Below are 22,015 nucleotides of genomic sequence, written 5' to 3' on the forward strand. Positions count from 1 at the left end.
TTGTTCCTCTGCTGAATTTAGGGTAATAATCGTCATTTTGCATATGAATTTACAAACTATGATGAAATGTTAGTTTCTGCATGTCAAGAGAAAGATGAACTGGAAAATGAAAAGGTGCATTTTTATACTAATAGAACGAGATATTACAGCATTGAGATTTAAATATTCTTGGCAGAATAGTAGAAGATTTAAGAAGTGCATTATCTTAATAAGAAATGCATAAGTTGTTTCATTATTCAGTGCACAAGAAGAATAGTTTCTGCAAAACATACTACCGAGACACATTAACTGCTGAAGACAAAGTTGTTGATCAGATGATGATACAGTAGCATTCGCACATACATGATATATTTATTAATGGAAAATGAAATAACTTCAAAAGATGGACGAATGCAGAAGGTCGCCATTTCTATATTTGCTTTTGAAATACGCTGATCGAAGCTCTTTTTATGATAAGTGCATCTTTTACTTTGCCGAAGTTGATTTGTTGGCTTCAGTTCTGTCCCTGTAGTCCATAGAGAAGTTTGTAAATAAATAGTAAGTGGGCATGGTTTTAGTTTGCAAGTTTTGGTGTTACCTTTTTGATGGCTTCTTGCTAGTGCCCTGTGAACCATTTTTGCTTGCAGCAATTTTAGATGGCCCTTCATGTTCCTTGGCAGAAGATGGTGTATCTGTTCCTTTATTTATTGAAAGATCATGGTCATAATCAAGTAAATATATTTGTCAAGGATATAAGAAAATGAGAAATGATTGTACTATTGAATCCAGTGACGGAGAGATCTGTCCTTCACTTTTATCACTTTCATTAGTGTTGTCCATGTCCTTGTCCTCGGGTTCTTTGTTGTTACTGCTAGTGTTTACCTGTAAAAGAGATATACTATAGGTTAGTGTACTACAACTTGAGGCAGGTGGAAGTAAATAAACTGGAAATTTAAATATCTGTTGATGTGCTGCTTGACCCAACGCTAAGTTTGTTGAATTCAAATACATTTGTCTTTGTGTGAATCTGTGTTATGCTGTTCACTTGGAAAGAGAGTAGCCCATAGCGAAGGAACTTCTCCTTGACAGTGAAGTGAAGAGTGAATTTCTGTCGGTTTACACCATTTAACATTTGCATTAGTTTTGCGACAATGTTGCGATCCAATTCACCATCAAAATCATCTTCTTTACACAATGCTTTTGTTCTGTTTTCAGTTTCATGATCAGTATATCATGTATAACCTGAGCAAATTTGGGCTTACCATCATGTCACGATCTGGGAAGCACAATATTATCATTTGATCCTTCGGTGCCTTGTACAACATTTGTCTTCTGCGCATCTTTCACTTGCTAAATAACCTGCTACATAGCACAGGAACAGTAGGCGGTACTTTGATTATTTCAAACAATCATAGAGTGAAATCATATCATGTGAATGAAAGGTACATAGTACAATACATAGATAGTGAGATGAGTCATAATTAAAGGAGGCACAAGAGAAAATTGATACTGACCTTTCCATTAGTCATTGTATTCCAGCAGATTTACCTAGAAGAACGAAAGAAACAAAGCAGTACATAGCTGGAATTCCTTCTTGTAGTGAAGCCTGCAATCATTTGAGATTATGAAATAGACAGAGAACACATCAGTATATGTAGACAACAATTGAGAATTGAAACCAGTGCATCACCTTCTAACCCAGCAGAAGGAGGCTCAAATCTGTCAACGTGTGGAACCTGCGTTTAAAAAAAAACAAAGAACAGTATATCACTGAAAATTGAGGAAGAATTGGGTGAACAGTAGATGCAGCAAACAGGGAGAATTGGGCTGGACCCTAGGCATCAAACTTCGCTCTGTGATGGAGAATGGTTTGCAAAAGTGAGCAGTGGTGGAAAAGGATCAGCGGCAAGGTTGGAAATATATGGGCTCGTATGAATTGAATGGAAAATATGAATCGCCATTGTAACTGACCGGAGCATCGATTGGCACTAATGGCTTATTAACCTTTCAATCAAGCACCCTTGGCGATTCTCACGGCTGTTCGCCGTCACATCCCACCCCATCGCGCCGCTCGCGTCCGTGCATCTGATGATGCGCTGTCCGTCGCGGTCGCGAGTGTCTAGGGTTCTCCACTTTTACATTGCACGGGATCCTACTACAGGCCCAGTAGGCCCAATTGAATGTCAAATGCCCAAAAAAACCGCCGGAGCAGCGGCCCGAGAGGGTTAGCGCTCGTTACGCTGTCAACGAAGCCTGTACGCACGACTTAGCTTCGATTAAGAGGCAATCGGACGGCCAATGAAGCCTAGAAGTGAAGATCCGACGGATAAAAAGACGGCTCGGAGCGCTGATGCCCTCAGAGGGCTGGAAAAGTGCTTAGTTTTAATATATCTAAATGTATCTAACACTAAAACGTGTCTATATATATTCATATCTAGACACATTTAAAATAAATAATTTAAAACGGAGGCTGTACTATGTACTCCCTCCGATCCTTTTTAGTTCGCATATAAGATTTGTCTGAAGTCAAGTCGCGTAAAATTTGACCAACTTCATAGAAACAATATCAACATTCACAATGTGAAATCAATACTAGTTTATGCATCAGGACTTAAAGTTTCATATTGTATAACTTTAGCATGCTATATATTAATATTTTTTCATATAAATATGGTCAAATTTTGAGAAGTTTGACTTCAGACAATTCTTATGTGCAGAGTAAAAAGGACCGGAGGGAGGACATAAGTCGTAAGAATAAAGACACCTTGACCATATTTGTATGGAGCACATGTGTGCGAGTCAACTGTTTTTCTTCTTCTTCGCAATAGCTATATATATAAGTCGCCTGAATTTACAATTTAGGATAGTAGATTTTCTTCACAATAGCTACATATGAGTTTTGTAGATTACAGAGCAGCGCACGAGCTCTCCCTCCTGGAATCAATTTCTCGGCCCCGCCTCGCCTTCGGCGAGCTCGTGTCCGAGCCTCACCAGCGATGCGGGGTCTCCCTGTTGGGGAATGTAGTAATTTCAAAAAAAATCCTACGCACACGCAAGATCATGGTGATGCATAGCAACGAGAGAGGAGAGTGTTGTCCATGTACCCTCGTAGACCGAAAGCGGAAGCGTTAGCACAACGCGGTTGATGTAGTCGTACGTCTTCACGATCCGACCGATCAAGTACCGAACGTACGGCACCTCCGAGTTCAGCACACGTTTAGCCTGATGACATCCCTCGAACTCCGATCCAGCCGAGTGTTGATGGAGAGTTTCGTCAGCACGACGGCGTGGTGACGATGTTGATGTTCTACCGACGCAGGGCTTCGCCTAAGCACCGCTACAGTAATATCGAGGTGGACTATGGTGGAGGGGGCACCGCACACGGCTAAAAGATCAAATGATCTATTGTTGTGTCTCTGGGGTGCCCCCTTGCCCCCGTATATAAAGCAGCAAGGGGGGGGGGGTGCGGCCGACCAGGGAGGAGGCGCGCCAGGAGGAGTCCTACTCCCACCGGGAGTAGGACTCCCCCCTTTCCTAGTTGGATTAGGACTTGGGAGAAGGAAAGGTATAGGGGGAGAAGGAAAGAGGGGGCCGGCCCCCCTTGCCCTAAACCAATTCGGTTTGGGCCTTGGGGGGGGCGCCCCACACTCCCCTTGCTGCCCTCTATTTCCACTAAGGCCCATGTAGGCCCATTAAACCCCGGGGGGTTCCGGTAACCTCCCGGTAGTCCGGTAAAATCCCGATTTCATCCGGAACACTTCCATATCCAAACATAGGCTTCTAATATATCAATCTTCATGTCTCGACCATTTTGAGACTCCTTGTCATGTCCGCAATCACATCCGGGAGTCTGAACAACCTTCGGTACATCAAAACATATAAACTCATAATAAAACTATTATCGAAACGTTAAGCGTGCGGACCCTACGGGTTCGAGAACTATGTAGACATGACCGAGACACGTCTCCGGTCAATAGCCAATAGCGGAACCTGGATGCTCATATTGGATCCTACATATTCTACGAAGATCTTTATCGGTCAAACCGCATAACAACATATGTTGTTCTCTTTGTCATCGGTATGTTACTTGCCCGAGATTCGATCGTCGGTATATCAATACCTAGTTCAATCTCGTTACCGGCAAGTCTCTTTACTTGTTCCATAATACATCATCCTGCAACTAACTCATTAGTTGCAATGCTTGCAAGGCTTAAGTGATGTGCATTACCGAGAGGGACCAGAGATACCTCTCCAACAATCGGAGTGACAAATCCTAATATCAAAATACGCCAACCCAACAAGTGCCTTTGGAGACACCTGTAGAGCACCTTTATAATCACCTAGTTACGTTGTGACGTTTGGTAGCACACAAAGTGTTCCTCCGGTAAACGGGAGTTGCATAATCTCATAGTCATAAGAACATGCATAAGTCATGAAGAAAGCAATAGCAGTCAACAAACGATCAAGTGCTAAGCTAACGGAATGGGTCAAGTCAATCACATCATTCTCCTAATGATGTGATCCCATTGATCAAATAACAACTCATGTGTATGGTTAGGAAACTTAACCATCTTTGATCTACTCCTATATCACTATTGTACTCCCTTGCACTAACCATCTTTGTCACCTCCATAATCGAGAAACATATCCTTATTCCACTAAAGATAATTTTCACCAATGTCCAGTGATCTACTCCTATATCACTATTGTACTCCCTTGCCAAACTTAGGGCAGGGTATACAATAGGTCTGGTACACAGCATGGCATACTTTATAGAACCTATGGCTGAGGCATAGGGAATGACTTTCATTCTCTCTCTATCTTCTGTCGTGGTTGGGTTTTGAGTCTTACTCAACTTCACACCTTGCAACACAGGCAAGAACTCCTTCTTTGACTGTTCCATTTTGACCTACTTCAAAATCTTATCATGGTATGTACTCATTGAAAAAACTTATCAAGCGTCTTGATCTATCTCTATAGATCTTGATGCTCAATATGTAAGCAGCTTCACCGAGGTCTTTCTTTGAAAAACTCCTTTCAAACACTCTGTCGGTGTCAAAACCGACAGATCTCGGGTAGGGGGTCCCGAACTGTGCGTCTAGGCCGGATGGTAATGGGAGGCACGGGACACAGTGTTGTACCCAGGTTTGGGCCCTCTTGATGGAGGTAAAACCCTACGTCCTGCTTGATTAATATTGATGATATGGGTAGTACAAGAGTAGATCTACCACGAGATCAGAGAGGCTAAACCCTAGAAGCTAGCCTATGGTTTGATTGTATGTTGTAGTTGATGTTGTTCCACGGACCAAAACCTCCGGTTTATATAGACACCGGAGAGGGTTAGGGTTACACAAGGTCGGTTACAAGGGAGGAGATATCCATATTCGTATTGCCTAGCTTGCCTTCCACGCCAAGTAGAGTCCCATCCGGACACGAGACGAAGTCTTCAATCTTGTATCTTCATAGTCCAACAGTCCGGCCAAAGGATATAGTCCGGCTGTCCGGAGACCCCCTAATCCAGGACTCCCACAGTAGCCCCTGAACCAGGCTTTCAATGATGATGAGTCCGGCGCGTAGTATTGTCTTCGGCATTGCAAGGCGGATTCCTCCTCCGAATACACCACGGAAGAATTTTGAATATAAGGATAGTGTCCGACCCTGCAAAAACAAATTCCACATACCACCGTAGAGAGAATAATATTTCCACAAATCTTTAATCTGCTGACACGTTTTGGCAACATGACATCATGCCATGTCCCGATGCTTATTCAAACCGTTTCTTTTAACTAGCCCCGCACATAACGCGAGGCAGTTTTTTGACACGTCTTGTCAAGGCAGAGATCGTGTCCCCTGATTACGGGATCCTCATCAATACGGGTGTGGGTAACCCAACCGTGTCTAGGACTCCTAGATTATAGGCAAGTCCAAACGGTTTTGGAGAGGACGCTTGATATTCACCCTCTTTATAAAGGGACAAGGCTTTTACTTTTTCCCTCCTGTGCTCAATCGAATCCTTCCCCCGCCTCGAGTTCTAACACCCAAAGCCCAGGTCAGGTGCTCCGAACTTTCAATCATGTCCGGATCTAGCCTTCAAGGCCGATGGATGCCTTCCTCCGTCACGGAAGAAGACATTAAGAAGTAGAGGGAGGCCAGATACCTGACCGTCGAGGTTTCGCATCGGCTGCCTGCCCGAGGGCAGGTCGTCCCTACTCCTGAACCCAACGAAGACGTTGTGTTCATATCCCACTTCCTCCGAGGCCTAGGCCTTACTATGGATCCCTTCGTCAGAGGCTTGATGTTCTATTACGTGCTAGATTTCCATGATCTAGCCCCGGACTCCTTTCTCCACATCTCGACATTTATTGTCATGTGTGAGGCCTTCCTCCGCATTACCCCTCACTTCGGCCTGTGGCTCAAGACCTTCGAAGTGAAGCCGAAGATGATCGAGGGGCAACATGCGGCGTGCGGAGGCGCGCCAATAAGCAAGATGGCCGGAGCTCCGTGGCCGAAGGGTTTCTTTCCAGAGGTGTCCGGGCAACAGGAGTGGTTTTACATCACAGCTCCCAGAAGTGCCAAGTGGACGGCCGCCCCCGCTTTCCGCTCGGGCCCCCCACCACAACTAATGTCATGGATCAGTAGAGGTCTGAGCTGGGGTCCAGCCAAGGACGTGACTATAATGCAAAGCCGTATTCATGATCTCTTCGAGGGAGATTTTAATTTGATTGTGGTAATACAAGTTATGCTAGTTCGTCGAGTCCAACCTTGCAAACGCCGGCCCCTTCGCTTGTGGGAGTTCAACCCAGAAGGACCACGGGCCATTCAGAATTTCATCGGCCTGACGCACGAGGAAATGTACCAGTCATTCTTCAGACCTCAAATAGAGTGTCCGGATACCACCGAGGACGTGGGCCTGAGCAGCAACCGCGCCGCCGAACAAATAAGTAATCCTCTAGCCGAACACACCGTCTTTTATTTATGACGTCATTTCTGAGGGATTGCTCTTTGACCAGGACTGGCTAACAAAGGCGAAGATGATCCGGTGTTCGGCCCCCCACCCTGAGGGCTTGGAAAATCTGGTGCTGGAAAAGATGCTCAAGCTCGCACCTTGCCTGGAGCCCTCAAGGGAAGATACGGGGGGGGGGGGGAATAATATGGGCGGAAGCAGGCCCCCGTCGCTGCTAGTTCCAACCGAGGGAACGAGCGCCTCCGTGAAGGAGGACAACCAAGGAGAAGAATCCGAACTTCTCTCGCTTCGGGGAAGGAAGAGGACTGCCTCAGACGATTCGGAAACCGAGGCTTCCAAACGGGAGAAGAAATCCCCACTAGAGGGTCCTGCCTTGGAGGGTGCTTTTTGTTGGAAATATGCCCTAGAGGCAATAATAAAATGGTTATTATTATATTTCTTTGTTCATGATAATTGTCTATTGTTCCTGCTATAATTGTGTTATCCGGAAATCGTAATACATGTGTGAATACATAGACCACAACACGTCCCTAGTGAGCCTCTAGTTGACTAGCTCGTTGATCAAAAGATAGTCATGGTTTCCTGACTATGGACATTGGATGTCATTGATAACGGGATCACATCATTAGGATAATGATGTGAAGGACAAGACCCAATCCTAAGCATAGCTCAAAGATCGTGTAGTTCGTTTGTTGTAGCTTTTCTGAATGTCAAGTATCATTTCCTTAGACCATGAGATTGTGCAACTCCCGGATACCGTAGGAGTGCCTTGGGTGTGCCAAACATCACAACGTAACTGGGTGACTATAAAGGTTCATTACAGGTATCTCCGAAAGTGTCTGTTGGGTTGGCATGAATCGAGACTGGGATTTGTCACTCCGTATGACGGAGAGGTATCTCTGGGCCCACTCGGTAATGCATCATCATAATGAGCTCAATGTGATCAAGTGGTTGCTCATAGGATCATGCATTACGGTACGAGTAAAGTGACTTGCCGGTAACGAGACTGAACAAGGTATTGGGATACCGACGATCGAGTCTCGGGCAAGTAACGTACCGATTGACAAAGGGAATTGTACACGGATTGATTGAATCCTCGACATCATGGTTCATCTGATGAGATCATCGTGGAGCATGTGGGAGCCAACATGGGTATCCAGATCCCGCTGTTGGTTATTGACCGGAGAGTCGTCTCGGTCATGTCTGCATGTCTCCCGAACCCGTAGGGTCTACACACTTAAGGTTTGGTGACGCTAGGGTTGTTAGGAAGACTTGTATGTGATTACCGAATGTTGTTCGGAGTCCGGGATGAGATCCCGGACATCACGAGGAGTTCCGGAATGGTCCGGAGGTGAATATTTATATGTAGGAAGTTGTCATACGGTCACCGGAAAGGTTCGGGGGCATATCGGTATTGTACCGGGGCCACCGGAGGGGTTCCGGGGGTCCACCGGGAGGGGCCACCTCTCTCGGAGGGCCTAATGGTCTGTAGAGGAAAGGGAACCAGCCCTACATGGGCTGGCCGCATCCCCCCTTGGGCCCATGCGCCTAGGGTTGGGGGGGGGGGGAAACCCTAAAGGGGGCGCCCCCCTTGCTTGGGGGGCAAGCCCCCTCCCCTTGGCCGCCGCCCCCCATCTAGATCTCATCTAGAGGGGGCCGACCCCCTTCCTCCTTCCCCTATAAATAGAGGGGCAAGGGGAGGGCTGCACACAACATCCAAGGCGCATCCCCTCCCCTCCCCAACACCTCTCCTCCTCCGTAAGAGCTTGGCGAAGCCCTGCCGGAGTACTGCAGCTTCACCACCACCACGCCGTCGTGCTGCTGTTGGAGCCCTCTTCCTCAACCTCTTCCTCCTCCTTGCTGGGTCAAGGCGCGGGAGACGTCCTCGCTCCGTACGTGTGTTGAACGCGGAGGTTCCGTTCGTTCGGCGCTAGGATCTTCGGTGATTTGGATCACGACGAGTATGACTCCATCAACCCCGTTCTCTTGAACACTTCTGCTCGTGATCTACAAGGGTATGTAGATGCATTCCTCTCTCCCTCGTTGCTAGATGACTCCATAGATTGATCTTGGTGATGCGTAGAAAATTTTAAAATTCTGCTACGTTCCCCAACAGTGGCATCATGAGCTAGGTCTATGCGTAGTTACTATGCACGAGTAGAACACAAAGCAGTTGTGGGCGTCGAAGTTGTCAATTTGCTTGCCGTTACTAGTCTTTTCTTGATTCGGCAGCATCGTGGGATGAAGCGGCCCAGACCGACTTTACACGTACGCTTATGTGAGACTGGTTCCACTGATTGACATGCACTAGTTGCATAAGGTGGCTAGCGGGTGTCTGTCTCTCCCACTTTAGTCGGATCGGACTCGATGAACAGGGTCCTTATGAAGGGTAAATAGAAATTGGCAATTCACGTTGTGGTTTTGGCGTAGGTAAGAAACGTTCTTGCTAGAAACCTATAGCAACCACGTAAAAACTTGCAACAACAATTAGAGGACGTCTAACTTGTTTTTGCAGCAAGTGTTTTGTGATGTGATATGGCCAAAGGATGTGATGAATGATATATGTGATGTATGAGATGATCATGTTCTTGTAATAGGAATCACGACTTGCATGTCGATGAGTATGACAACCGGCAGGAGCCATAGGAGTTGTCTTTATTTATTTATGACCTGTGTGTCAACATAAACGTCATGTAATTACTTTACTTTATTGCTAAAGTGTTAGCCATAGTAGTAGAAGTAATAGATGACGAGACAACTTCAAGAAGACACGATGATGGAGATCATGATGATGGAGATCATGGTGTCATGCCGGTGACAACGATGATCATGGAGCCTCGAAGATGGAGATCAAAAGGAGCAAATGATATTGGCCATATCATGTCACTATTTGATTGCATGTGATGTTTATCATGTTTTACATCTTATTTGCTTAGAACGACGGTAGCTTAAATAAGATGATCCCTCGAAATAATTTCAAGAAAGTGTTCCCCCTAACTATGCACCATTGCAAAGGTTCGTTGTTTCGAAGCACCACGTGATGATCGGGTGTGATAGATTCTAACGTTCGAATACAACGGGTGTAAGCCAGATTTACACACGCAATACACTTAGGTTGACTTGACGAGCCTAGCATGTACAGACATGGCCTCGGAACACAGAAGACCAAAAGGTCAAGCATGAGTCGTATAGAAGATACGATCAACATGAAGATGTTCACCGATGTTGACTAGTCCGTCTCACGTGATGATCGGACACGGCCTAGTTAACTTGGATCATGTTATACTTAGATGACTGGAGGGATGTCTATCTGAGTGGGAGTTCATTGAATAATTTGAGTAGATGAACTTAATTATCATGAACTTAGTCTAAAATCTTTACAATATGTCTTGTAGATCAAATGGCCCACGTTCCTAGAGAAAACCAAGCTGAAAGACCATGGCAGCAACTATACGGACTGGGTCCGGAACTTGAGGATCATCCTCATAGCTGCCAAGAAAGATTATGTCCTAGAAGCACCGCTAGGTGACGCACCCGTTCCACAGAACCAAGACATTATGAACGCTTGGCAGTCATGTGCTGATGATTACTCCCTCGTTCAGTTCGGCATGCTTTACAGCTTAGAACCGGGGCTCCAAAAGCGTTTTCAGAGACACGGAGCATATGAGATATTCGAAGAGCTGAAAATGGTTTTTCAAGCTCATGCCCGGGTCGAGAGATATGAAGTCTCCGACAAGTTCTTCAGCTGTAAGATGGAGGAAAATAGTTCTGTCAGTGAGCACATACTCAAAATGTCTGGGTTGCATAACCGCTCGACTCAACTGGGAGTTAATCTCCCGGATGACGCGGTCATTGACAGAATCCTTCAGTCACTTCCACCGATCTACAAGAGCTTTGTGATGAACTTCAATATGCAGGGGATGGAAAAGACCATTCCTGAGGTATATTCAATGCTGAAATCAGCAGAGGTAGAAGTCAAAAAGGAACATCAAGTGTTGATGGTGAATAAAACCACTAAGTTCAAGAAAGGCAAGGGTAAGAAGAACTTCAAGAAGGACGGCAAGGGAGTTGCCGTGCCCTGTAAGCAAGCTGCCGGGAAGAAGCCAAAGAATGGACCCAAGCCTGAGGCTGAGTGTTTTTATTGCAAGGGAAGTGGTCACTGGAAGCGGAACTGCCCCAAATACTTAACGGACAAGAAGGCCGGCAACACGAAAGGTATATGTTTACATGTAATTGATGTGTACCTTACCAGTACTCGTAGTAGCTCCTGGGTATTTGATACCGGTGCGGTTGCTCACATTTGTAACTCAAAGCAGGAGCTGCTGAATAAACGAAGACTGGCGAAGGACGAGGTGACGATGCGCGTCGGGAATGGTTCCAAGGTCGATGTGATCGCCATCGGCACGCTGCCTCTACATTTACCTACGGGATTAGTTTTAAACCTCAATAATTGTTATTTAGTGCCAGCTTTGAGCATGAACATTGTATCAGGATCTCGTTTAATTCGAGATGGCTACTCATTTAAATCCGAGAATAATGGTTGTTCTATTTATATGAGAGATATGTTTTATGGTCATGCTCCGATGGTGAATGGTTTATTCTTAATGAATCTCGAGCATAATGCTACACATATTCATAGTGTGAATACCAAAAGATGTAAGGTTGATAATGATAGTCCCACATACTTGTGGCACTGCCGCCTTGGTCACATAGGTGTCAAACGCATGAAGAAGCTCCATGCAGATGGACTTTTAGAGTCTCTTGATTATGAATCATTTGACACGTGCGAACCATGCCTCATGGGTAAAATGACCAAGACTCCGTTCTCAGGAACAATGGAGCGAGCAACCAACTTATTGGAAATCATACATACTGATGTGTGCGGTCCAATGAGTGTTGAGGCTCGCGGTGGCTATCGTTATGTTCTCACCCTCACTGATGACTTGAGTAGATATGGGTATGTCTACTTAATGAAACACAAGTCTGAGACCTTTGAAAAGTTTAAGGAATTTCAGAGTGAGGTTGAGAATCAACGTGATAGAAAAATCAAGTTCTTGCGATCAGATCGTGGGGGAGAATACTTGAGTCACGAATTTGGCACACACTTAAGAAAATGTGGAATAGTTTCACAACTCACGCCGCCTGGAACACCTCAGCGTAATGGTGTGTCCGAACGTCGTAATCGCACTCTATTAGATATGGTGCGATCTATGATGTCTCTTACCGATTTACCGCTGTCATTTTGGGGCTATGCTTTAGAGACTGCCGCATTCACTTTAAATAGGGCTTCGTCAAAATCCGTTGAGACGACACCATATGAATTATGGTTTGGGAAGAAACCTAAGTTGTTGTTTCTAAAAGTTTGGGGATGCGATGGTTATGTCAAGAAATTTCAACCTGAAAAGGTCGAACCCAAATCGGAAAAATGCGTCTTCATAGGATACCCTAAAGAAACTGTTGGGTATAACTTCTACCTCAGATCCGAAGGCAAGATCTTTGTTGCCAAGAATGGGTCCTTTCTAGAGAAAGAGTTTCTCTCGAAAGAAATAAGTGGGAGGAAAAGTAGAACTTGATGAAGTATTACCTCTTGAACCGGTAAGTGGCGCAGCTCAAGAAAATGTTCCTGAGGTGCCTGCACCGACTAGAGAGGAAGTTAATGATGATGATCATGAAACTTCAGATCAAGTTACTACTGAACTTCGTAGGTCCACAAGGACACGTTCCGCACCAGAGTGGTATGGCAACCCTGGCTTGGAAATCATGTTGTTAGACAACGGTGAACCTTCGAACTATGAAGAAGCGATGGGGGGCCCGAATTCCGACAAATGGCTGGAAGCCATGAAATCCGAGATAGGATGCATGTATGAAAACGAAGTATGGACTTTGACTGACTTGCCCGATGATCGGCGAGCCATAGAAAATAAATGGATCTTTAAGAAGAAGATAGACGCGGATGGTAATGTGACCATCTATAAAGCTTGGCTTGTCGCTAAGGGTTATCGACAAGTTCAAGGGGTTGACTACGATGAGACTTTCTCACCCGTAGCGAAGCTGAAGTCCGTCCGAATCATGTTAGCAATTGCCGCATTCTATGATTATGAGATATGGCAAATGGATGTCAAAACGGCATTCCTTAATGGTTTCCTTAAGGAAGAATTGTATATGATGCAGCCAGAAGGTTTTGTCGATCCTAAGGATGCTGACAAGGTGTGCAAGCTCCAACGCTCGATTTATGGGCTGGTGCAAGCATCTCGGAGTTGTAACATTCATTTTGATGAGATGATCAAAGCGTTTGGGTTTATGCAGACTTATGGAGAAGCCTGCATTTACAAGAAAGTGAGTGGGAGCTCTGTAGCATTTATCATATTGTATGTGGATGACATACTGTTGATGGGAAATGATATAGAATTCTTGGAAAGCATAAAGGCCTACTTGAACAAGTGTTTTTCAATGAAGGAACTTGGAGAAGCTGCTTATATATTAGGCATCAAGATCTATAGAGATAGATCGAGACGCCTCATTGGTCTTTCACAGAGTACGTACCTTGACAAGATATTGAAGAAGTTCAAAATGGATCAGTCAAAGAAGGGGTTCTTGCCTGTATTGCAAGGTATGAGATTGAGCACGGCTCAATGCCCGACCACGGCAGAAGATAGAGAAAAGATGAGTGTCGTCCCCTATGCCTCGGCCATAGGGTCTATCATGTATGCTATGCTGTGTACCAGACCTGATGTAAACCTTGCCGTAAGTTTGGTAGGAAGGTACCAAAGTAATCCCAGCATGGAACATTGGACAACGGTCAAGAATATCCTGAAGAACCTGAAAAGGACTAAGGAAATGTTTGTCGTTTATGGAGGTGACGAAGAGCTCGTCGTAAAGGGTTACGTCGATGCTAGCTTCGACACAGATCTGGATGACTCTAAGTCACAAACCGGATACGTGTATATTTTGAATGGTGGGGCAGTAAGCTGGTGCAGTTGCAAGCAAAGTGTTGTGGTGGGATCTACATGTGAAGCGGAGTACGTGGCAGCCTCGGAGGCAGCACAAGAAGCAGTCTGGGTGAAGGAGTTCATTACCGACCTAGGAGTCATACCCAATGCGTCGGGCCCGATGACTCTCTTCTGTGACAACACTGGAGCTATTGCCCTTGCCAAGGAGCCCAGGTTTCACAGGAAGACCAGGCATATCAAGCGTCGCTTCAACTCCATTCGTGAAAGTGTTCAAAATGGAGACATAGAGATTTGTGAAGTACATACGGACCTAAATGTAGCAGATCCGTTGACTAAACCTCTCCCTAGAGCAAAACATGATCAACACCAGAACTGCATGGGTGTTCGATTCATCACAATGTAACTAGAATATTGACTCTAGCGCAAGTGGGAGACTGTTGGAAATATTCCCTAGAGGCAATAATAAAATGGTTATTATTATATTTCTTTGTTCATGATAATTGTCTATTGTTCATGCTATAATTTGTTATCTGGAAATCGTAATACATGTGTGAATACACAGACGACAACACGTCCCTAGTGAGCCTCTAGTTGACTAGCTCGTGATCAAAAGATAGTCATGGTTTCCTGACTATGGACATTGGATGTCATTGATAACAGGATCACATCATTAGGAGAATGATGTGATGGACAAGACCCAACCCTAAGCATAGCTCAAAGATCGTGTAGTTCATTTGCTGTAGCTTTTCTGAATGTCAAGTATCATTTCCTTAGACCATGAGATTGTGCAACTCCCGGATACCGTAGGAGTGCCTTGGGTGTGCCAAACATCACAACGTAACTGGGTGACTATAAAGGTTCATTACAGGTATCTCTGAAAGTGTCTGTTGGGTTGGCATGAATCGAGACTGGGATTTGTCACTCCGTATGACGGAGAGGTATCTCTGGGCCCACTTGGTAATGCATCATCATAATGAGCTCAATGTGATTAAGTGGTTGATCACAGGATCATGCATTACGGTACGAGTAAAGTGACTTGCCGGTAACGAGACTGAACAAGGTATTGGGATACCGACGATCGAGTCTCGGGCAAGTAACGTACCGATTGACAAAGGGAATTATATACGGATTGATTGAATCCTCGACATCGTGGTTCATCCGATGAGATCATCGTGGAGCATGTGGGAGCCAACATGGGTATCCAGATCCCGCTGTTGGTTATTGACCGGAGAGTCATCTCGGTCATGTCTGCATGTCTCCCGAACCCGTAGGGTCTACACACTTAAGGTTCGGTGACGCTAGGGTTGTTAGGAAGACTTGTATGTGATTACCGAATGTTGTTCGGAGTCCCGGATGAGATCCCGGACGTCACGAGGAGTTCCGGAATGGTCCGGGGGTGAAGATTTATATGTAGGAAGTTGTCATACGGTCACCAGAAAGGTTCGGGGGCATATCGGTATTGTACCGGGGCCACCGGAGGGGTTCCGGGGGTCCACTGGGAGGGGCCACCTCTCTCAGAGGCCCTAATGGGCTGTAGAGGAAAGGGAACCAGCCCTACATGGGCTGGCCGCATCCCCCCCTTGGGCCCATGCGCCTAGGGTTGGGGGGGTGGAACCCTAAAGGGGGCGCCCCCCTTGCTTGGGGGGCAAGCCCCCTCCCCTTGGCCGCCGCCCCCCCTCTAGATCTCATCTAGAGGGGGCCGACCCCCTTCCTCCATCCCCTATGAATAGAGGGGCAAGGGGAGGGCTGCACACAACATCCAAGGCGCAGCCCCTCCCCTCCCCAACACCTCTCCTCCTCCGTAAGAGCTTGGCGAAGCCCTGCCGGAGTACTGCAGCTTCACCACCACCACGCCGTCGTGCTGCTGTTGGAGCCCTATTCCTCAACCTCTCCGTCCTCCTTGCTGGATCAAGGCGCGGGAGACATCCTCGCTCCGTACGTGTGTTGAATGCGGAGGTGCCGTCCGTTCGGCGCTAGGATCTTCGGTGATTCGGATCACGACGAGTACGACTCCATTAACCCCGTTCTCTTGAACGCTTCCGCTCGTGATATACAAGGGTATGTAGATGCACTCCTCTCTCCCTCGTTGCTAGATGACTCCATAGATTGATCTTGGTGATGCGTAGAAAATTTTAAAATTCTGCTACGTTCCCCAACACTTTTACCGCACAAAGTCCGCGCGAGGGTCAGCCCTCCAACGAGCTGTAAGTAGTTAGAAAGCACTTCAATAGTGAAGGTATGTTACCTTTCCTCTGAGGAAAATAACCGAAGCGTTTATCTTGCAGTTCGGATCTTAGCCCTTCTCTACGGAGCTCATCTTCGGGGGATCTTCTTCCGGAGATGATGGAGAGCGAAACGCCTCCTCCGGACTCCCCTGCTCAAGAAGAGGGTGACCTTGAAGTGTCATCATGGAGGGCCTCTCCGGATTTGGTGAGGCCAGGAGATAATCCTACAGCCACTCGAAGTCCTCAGCATCCGGCTCATGAAGAGAGCGAACAGAAGAGTCCGGCACCGTCCGGTATGCGGTCGGACATACTGAGGGAGCTGTTGGGGCGAGCAACCATCTCAGAGGAACACCGTATGTTAATGGGTACGGTGATGGAAAGAGTTTCGTTCGCCGAAAGCGGATTGCATGAAGCTTTTATGAGTCTACTGACGGGTTTTGAGGTACATGAAATGATATACTTTTTTATAGTACCGCACATGTGAAGTGTGCCCTGTGTAGATAGTAGCCCCTGAGACTCTGGTTGTCATCGAAAATGGCGGCGAACAGAGGATCATAGTCCCAGGCAATAATTATACCGCTTTAATGTGCAGGTAATGGGAGCTCCGGTGGCTAGCCGGACTCATGAGTTTGCCGAGCTAAAGCGGCAACTAGATGCGGCGGACGCCGACATCGAGCTTGTTAACAGGCGGCTTGACGAGTCACGGGGTAAGTGATGTTTTCCTGGTGAATGTCACATAATAAGAGCAGCATAATGCCAGTATCTTTAATATGTTGTGACTGCAGACGGATCTGCCATCGTGGAGACCCTTCAGGCGGAACTTGCCCGAGCCGAGGAACAAGCGAGGGTTAGTAATGCGGCTGCTTTGAAGGCAGCCGAAGAGTTAAGAGCTGAGAAGGCCGCCCATTGTGAAAGTAAAGAAAAAATGGCCAAGATGGCTGTGGAATTAAAAGGCACTGCCGACCGTTTCCAGTTCCTTGAAGAAGAGAACCGAGTGAAGGCAGCGGACCTTGAGAAGGCCACGATGGCGACCAAAGACACTCGCTCCGCTATGAGGGCGAAGATGGAGGAGCTGTGCGAAGACGGGGATATTGCGGCTGGGAAGCCCTTTCTGCTGTAGAGGAAGTTCGGAGATCCGTGTTATGCCCCTCTGGATCGGCTGTGGAGTTCGGAAGACGCGTATATGGACTTGGCGGCAAGCGCTGCCGACGCGGTCGAGTACTTCCGAGAACAGTCAGATCGTGAAGTGGACAAGTTATTCTGGTCGCAATTTAACATTCCAGAGCGTCCGCTTCCCCTGACGGATCAGCTAGCCGAATGGGCTGAACTTAATAGGTTGTCCGGACTCGCCATGAGGTCCGTTGTGGATCAGCTGTGGCCGGAAAAGCCGAAGCCGAACAGCTATTTCAGCCTAGTGCAGCAGTTCCTTGGTGTCGTGTCGCGCAATAATGCTTTGAAGAGGTCGGCGTGCATAGAAGGTTCGTGGATGGCCCTTTCCCGTGTTAAAGCATACTGGGCGGAGATGGATGCTACCGCTATTGCGGCGCAGGGTTCGGCCATAGGATGAGTGGCTGCCGAGCACTATTTCGAAGAGGTTCTTGAGGGTGCTCGTTTGATAGAGTCCCAATGCTCAAAGAATATTATGTTTGAGTGACATGTATTCCCATTGTAAACACAATGTTTTTTATGAAATTTATTAAGGATATATTTATACTTTTCCCTGAAAGTAATATGATGCCTCCTGTGCGGCCGTTTATGTATACATGCGTATAACCTAAAAGATTGCAGTCGTCGGCTTCAGCCCCCACGCATATAATGCGGGGGTGTTTGCAGAAGAAGCGTGTTCACTCTTGACCCAACGTCTTGGTCATATTAAGGAGGTGATAGCGCAGCGAACAAGGCAACCGGACTATAATGCTTTAGCACTTTCACTTAGCCATAGGAGTTTGACGGTGGGACTACTATATAGCCCCTGTTGGCTCCGCACTCTCTCGAATTCGGGGTGCGTTCATGCCTGGCCAGGAAATGGCCCTTCGTTAAGGCGGAGGAATTCTAACATTCCGATAGGTCATCGAGTGGTTGACCAGTCTCACGCTATATCATGATAGTCAGTTTTCGGCTTTCTCTACTGAGGTGCTCGTCCGGATGACCCGGGGCACAATCGCAGTAGTTCTCCTAGTGCTATCTTAACCGATAGAGCGGAACATAAGGTACCAAAACATAGGAGCCGGGCAAACCCAACATTTGACCAAAGACATGATTCAGAGCTGATGCATATAAGGCCAAACTCGCGACGCCGAATACTCCCTAAGGTATTCGGTCTTTACGGTGTAAACTGGGCCTGAATAGTGCCCTTTGTAAGAAGCCCCTTGTGTCCAGGTACGTGCATTATTCTGACGTGGCCACATGCCAAGACGTCAGCATCCTTCTCAATTACGCTGAGAGTTCGAGGGATGTGTATCAACAAGAGATAGTAAAAAAGGTTTACGCAGGATCTTAATCTAAAAAGAATCCTTGGAGCGGGTCCCTGCTGCACGTCTGCGCCTGTGTCTCCGTTGTGCCGTATCCTGGATGGGTGTAGCACGATGATCATCTATAAAAGAGAGGAACTTAGGTGAAAAAGTTGTCGTGCAAAAAGGTAGTTTTCTAAAGAAACCATGTATAATTAAGAATGAGTAAAAATTGCCACTTGTCTGCGCGCGTTGAGCCCCTTGTATTTATAATAAGGCTGTGGCCCTCAATCCGGTACAAATTACATATAGCAGCGCCGGACTCGTCAAACCGCGTCCGTGGTCCTGACGACCTGTCAAATGTTGTAGTTGGTGAGGCCATTTTTAGTGTGCGGATGCCAAGGCAGTCGCATTCTCTTCGGCGCGCAAAGATCGCTCAATATTTCCGCTCACTGTAATGATGCCACGTGGACCGGGCATCTTGAGCGTGAGGGAAGCATAATGCGGTATTGGAACAGAGCGATGTGGAAGCTTAAATGTTCGCTACGGATGAAGGTAGCAGGGAGCCCATGCAGTGAGCCCCTGGGCCTGGCGTTACTCCTTTAAAGGTAGCGTCGCTATGGCGGATTTTCGTTGGGTCTATCGCCATTTCGCGGGATTGTATCCTGATATATCAGGTTTAAACTGCTGCCACCATCCATCAGGACTTGTGTAAAGTGGTATCCGTCAATAATTGGGTCTAGTACCAGGGCAGCCCATCCTGCCCGCCGGATACTTGCTGAGTAATCATGATGGTCGAAAGTGATCGGTTGAAATGACCAGTGGCAGGGCTCGGCGGTGATAGGCCCTTGGGCATATTTATCTGGGAGTGCCGCTTTGTTGCTCCCCTTGATCACGTGTAACATGTTTACTGTTTTGACTTCTGGTGGAAACTTCTTTTGTTCCCCAGTGTCATGCTTGAGAGGCTCATCCTCGTCTTCGCTTGGTGTATCCTCCCCCTTGTCTATGGCGTTGAGTTTGCCGGACTGCTTGAAGACCCAACATTCTCTGTGGGTATGATTGGCGGGTTTACCGGGGGTGCTAAGGATCTGACATACTTGGTCTAGAATTTTGTTTAGGCTAGACAGTCCGTCTCTGGCGCCTTTAAAGGGCGGCTTTTGCTGACTTGGCCGAGAGCTTTTGAATCCGGCGTTTACTGCCGTGCTCTTCGTGATGTCTTCCTTATTCCGGCGTTTGTTATTGTTGTTGCACCGTGATTTCCCGTTTTCATCTCTAGCTTCGGATGTACTAGGGTCGCTGGTGTTGCATCTGGCTAGCCAGCTATCCTCACCCGCGCAAAAGCGGGTCATGAGGCTTGTTAATGCTGCCATTGTTCTCGGCTTTTCTTGGCCGAGGTGTCTGGCAAGCCATTCGTCACGGATGCTATGCTTAAAGGCTGCCAAGGCTTCGGCGTCCGGACAGTCGACAATTTGGTTCTTTTTAGTAAGAAACCTATTCCAGAGCTTTCGGGCTGACTCTCCGGGCTGTTGAGTTATATGACTCAAATCGTCCGCGTCCGGAGGTCGGACATAAGTCCCTTGAAAATTTGTCCGGAAAGCGTCTTCGAGCTCTTCCCAGCTTCCGATGGAGTTTTCGGGGAGGCTTTTAAGCCAGTGCCGAGCTGGCCCTTTGAGCTTAAGGGGTAAGTATTTAATGGCGTGGAGAGCATCTCCTCGAGCCATATGGATATGGAGGATATAGTCCTCAATCTAGACCCCAGGGTCTGTTGTTCCGTCATATGCCTCTATGTTTATGGGTTTGAATCCTTCTGGAAATTCATGGTCCAGCACCTCATCGGTGAAACATAGGGGGTGTGCGGCGCCCCTGTATCTGGGCGTGCCTCATTGTTCAGATGTTTGTTGTGTTGCATCGTATGCTGGAGAGCGCTTGCGTGGTCCATAGATGGATCTGGTTGCGCCATCCTTTTGATGCGAGCCCTCGCGTGGATCGCGTATTGGCTTATATGTGGCATTGTTTGCCGCTCTATGTTGGCCGTGAGGTCGTCTATCCGGCCAGGTGGCCATTTTAATTTTTGGTTGCGGGGGATCTAAGGCCTCCTCATTGAATTCGGGTAGTAACTTCCGCTTTGGGTAACTCTTGGTGGGGCGATTGTCGCCGTACTTTGCTGCTGCGTTGAGTACTTTGGTGTGTCCACCATGTATACGTCATGTGATGAGGTGGACATCCTGTGCCCTGTAGGCAGTGGTTCCTGTTCATCTCCCGCATCGTTGTCCATACCGTCGATGTCTTTGGAGTCGAAGTCGAGCACGTCGGTTAAGTCGTCGACAGTGGCTACTAAATGGGTGGTGGGTGGGTCGCGAATTTCTTCGTCGTCCGTACCCCAGTCCTGCCGGACATAGTTCGGCCAGGACTCTCCTGACAAGGAGAGAGACTTAAATGAATTCAGTATGTCGCCGAAGGGCGAGTGCTGAAAGATATCCGCGGAGGTAAACTCCATGATCGGCGCCCGACCGGATTCGATAGGAACGGGCGCAAGCGGTTCTTAGTCCGTGGTCGGAGAAGTATCCGGCGGTTTAACAACACGGCTCTTGCGAAGGGTAAGGTCGATATTCGTCTCGATCGCCGCTGAGGATATGGCCTTCGTGACGGGGTCTATCCGCCCGTCCATGGGTGGCGCAACTGGCTCCGAATTGAGGCTCGGAGCGGCTGCCGGTGCGATCACCTGAATACGGTCCGATGGTAGAGCTAAATCGTACTCACCGTGACCGTGTGGCGCACAAGGCAAGGGCTCGAATCCGTCGAAGATCAAGTCTCTGTGGATATCGGTCGTGTAATTTAAGCTTCCAAACCTGACCTGACGGCCAGGGGCGTAACTTTCGATCTTCTCCAGATGGCCAAGCAAGTTGGCCCGAAGTGCGAAGCCGCCGAACCCGAAGGTCTGTCCGGGGAGGAAAGTCTCACCCTGGACTATATCGCTATCGATGATAGTAGGAGCCATCAAGCCTAACGGTGACGACACAAAGGAACTCTCAATGAAAGCACCAATGTCGGTGTCAAAATCGGCGGATCTGAGGTAGGGGGTCCCGAACTGTGCGTCTAGGCCGGATGGTAACAGGAGGCAGGGGACATAATGTTTTACCCAGGTTCGGGCCCTCTCGATGGAGGTAAAACCCTACGTCCTGCTTGATTAATATTGATGATATGGGTAGTACGAGAGTAGATCTACCACGAGACCAGAGAGGCTAAACCCTAGAAGCTAGCCTATGGTTTGATTGTATGTTGTAGTTGATGTTGTTCCACGGACCAAAACTCTCCGGTTTATATAGACACCGGAGAGGGTTAGGGTTACACAAGGTCGGTTACAAGGGAGGAGATATCCATATTTGTATTGCCTAGCTTGCCTTACATGCCAAGTAGAGTCCCATCCGGACACGAGACGAAGTCTTC

Source organism: Triticum urartu, chromosome 7 (genome assembly GCF_003073215.2).
Source record: "Triticum urartu cultivar G1812 chromosome 7, Tu2.1, whole genome shotgun sequence".
Classification (NCBI taxonomy): domain Eukaryota; kingdom Viridiplantae; phylum Streptophyta; class Magnoliopsida; order Poales; family Poaceae; genus Triticum; species Triticum urartu.